Below are 2,732 nucleotides of genomic sequence, written 5' to 3'. Positions count from 1 at the left end.
CCCAGTCAGGGCAGAGCGGGCTGCCGGCCTCCCAGGGCAGGGTTCCCACTTCACCGCCCGCACACCATGGCCAGGATGGAGCAGGAGGGGAGGGCTGTGGGTCAGGAGGTCACATTAGCCCCAGCCCAGGGCAGCAGCTCTTACAAGGGGCCCTGGACACGAGGTCCCTAGGAGTTGTCTCTGCTGCATCCCTCAAGGGAGTCCCTGATGATTCAGTCTTCCTGCCGCCCCACTGGGAGGAGATGGTGATGACACACAGATTGGCCACAGCCCTGCAGCTTGGGGGCCCAGGGAGTTGGAGTCCAGGCACTGCAGAGGCCCAGAGCCTCACTAATTGGCCACTGGAGGCCCAAGTACCAGCCCTGCCAGGTACACAGTGACCCCAAGTGAAGGTGCCTTAACACGCTGCCCAGCTGGCAGGACAGGAGAGGAGGCTGACGTGGGGCCCCTGCACTTCACAAAGCTGGGAGCTGCTACACACACAGCCTGGGCCCAGAGCCTCACTGGACCTGCTACTGCCCGCCACCTCACTCACTGCTCGGGAGGTCGCAGCTGAGCCGCAGAGGACAAGGGGCGGGGCACCCGCCGCCCGTCTCCAGCACAGACCTGGCTCAGGAGCACAGGGACCCTGGAAGCACAGCCGCGGTCCTAACCCTCACCTGGACAGGCAAGGGCAGCACACCACCTGCTCAGCCTGCCAGGACCAGACGCTGGCCTTGATCGAGCAGGCAGCAGGGCTGTGCATGCAGTAGGCACTCAGGCCTTGCCCCAGCAGGGAGGCAGAGACCACTCCCCTGCCCACACCCTGCCCTGCACCCTGGTGGCTGGGCAGGGCCTGTGAGCCTTGGCCTGAGCACCCGCTGGCTGCCCCTTGCTAAGCACAGGCTCCGAGTCTGCAGGCTGGGGCTGCGGCTCCTGCATTTCCACCAGCTCCCAGGGGCCAGGGACGCTGCTGGCTCAGGACCACCTGTGCACAGTGGGCCAGGGACAGTGGGGAGGACAGGCCATCCTATCACACCCAGTCAGTCTTCCAGCTCCCCAGCAGATGGGCACCCTCCCTACCCCGTGGCCAGCTGCTCATTCCACTGGGCCCAGGGATGGCCCTGCGTCCTCACCAAGCTGGACAGCTCTGCTCTGTCCCTCTTCCCCCGTGAGTCAGTGACCTTGGCCTTGGGGTGGGCATTCCAAGTGTTTTCAGCTCATCACAAGGACAAGCTGTGCGGTCAGTGTGGGCACCACCAAGGGGGCGTTCAAGAATTCTCTGGTTCAGTGTGCAGCATGGCACTGACACGTCTCTGTCCTCCACAAAAGACGTGACCACGGTCCCGTAACCTGCTCAGTCTCACGGCCTCCACTGTCCTCTGTGCCTGCTGTCCCAGCGCAGGGCCATGCTGACCCTCAGAAACGGAAACCTCTCAGCACTGCCCTTGCAGGAGTTTGTGCTGGAGGGCTTTAGAGGAGGGGTGGAGATTCAAGCTCTGCTCTTTGCTGTCTTCCTGTCCCTGTATGTGGTGACCGTCCTGGGAAACATCCCCATGATCGTGGTCATCACCCTGGATGCCCGCCTGCACTCCCCCATGTACTTCTTCCTCAAGAACCTGTCCTTCCTGGACCTCTGCTACTCCTCCGTCATCACCCCCAGTGCCCTGGCCAACTTCCTCTCCTCCAAGGCCATCAGCTTTAGGGGATGTGCCACCCAGCTGTTCTTCTCCTTACTGGCTAAGGAGAAGAAGCCACTGAGGCTTTCCTCTTGGCTGTGATGGCCTATGACTGCTTCATGGCCATCTGCAGCCCCCTGCAGTACCCTGTGACCATGTGCTCCAAGACATGCTCTCGCCTGGTGCTGGGCACCTACTGTGGAGGCTGCCTCAACTCCATGGTACAGAACAGCCTCACCTTCCAGCTGCCCTTCTGCAGCTCTAACCGCATCAACCACTTCTTCTGTGACGCCCCCCCCCCCCCCGCTCCGGCTGGCCTGTGCCAACACGGCTCTCAACGATCTGGTCATGTTCGGCATCTGTGGTTTCATCATTGTGGGCACCACTCTCGTGGTCCTGGTCTCCTATGGCTACATCGCAGTGACCATCCTCAGGATGCGCTCAGGATCTGGGCGGCACAAGCTCTTCTCCACCTGTGGCTCCCACCTGACAGCTGTGTCCTTATTTTATGGAACACTATTTGTGATGTACGCCCAGCCAGGAGCTGTGGGGTCCATGGAGCAGGGCAAGGTGGTCTCTGTCTTCTACACCCTGGTCATCCCGATGCTCAACCCCCTCTTCTACAGCCTGTGGAACAAGGACGTGAAGGACGCCCTGCAGAGGCTGGGACAGAGGCACATCGCCATGTGAAGAAAGTTCTGGTGACAGTGTCCATGGAGCTGGACTGAAGGGCTCCATGGAGATCTCTGATCCTCCAACTGTTCCCTACTTCAAAATGCACCTGAAGGTGTTGGGCACATGTTCGCCAACGTCCTTAGAGCATTTCATGGACCAGATGTTTACTGCGTGTGAGATGCATGGATGGAGAAGGCTAGTCATGGGCACCATGCAGAACTCTGAGGAGGACCGACAGCCTGACCACAAGAAGCCTGGGTGGGCACCACCCCTGAGCGCCTAGCAGGGCCTTACCTTCTGCCTCCTCCTTTGCATCTCTGGGCCATTTCCCAGGCTTTAGTTGGTCAGAGGATAGATATTGTGCATCCTGATTAAAGTTGTCAGACAAAAATGTGTTAT

General features: G+C 60.2%; 1 pseudogene across 1 annotated transcript; it reads left to right on the top strand.

The window, feature by feature from the left end:
• The first annotated feature begins 1,388 nt into the window (after nucleotides 1-1,388).
• On the top strand, nucleotides 1,389-2,432 carry LOC308640102 (olfactory receptor 9S13-like; annotated as a pseudogene). Its single transcript has one exon. The product of its transcript is annotated as an olfactory receptor 9S13-like (transcript).
• Nucleotides 2,433-2,732: the final 300 nt, after the last annotated feature.

Source organism: Spermophilus citellus, assembly GCF_964194105.1.
Source record: "Spermophilus citellus genome assembly, contig: SCAFFOLD_122, whole genome shotgun sequence".
NCBI lineage: Eukaryota > Metazoa > Chordata > Mammalia > Rodentia > Sciuridae > Spermophilus > Spermophilus citellus.
Note: the sequence above shows the minus strand (reverse complement) of the source record. Positions and strands in the feature narration are given on the sequence as shown.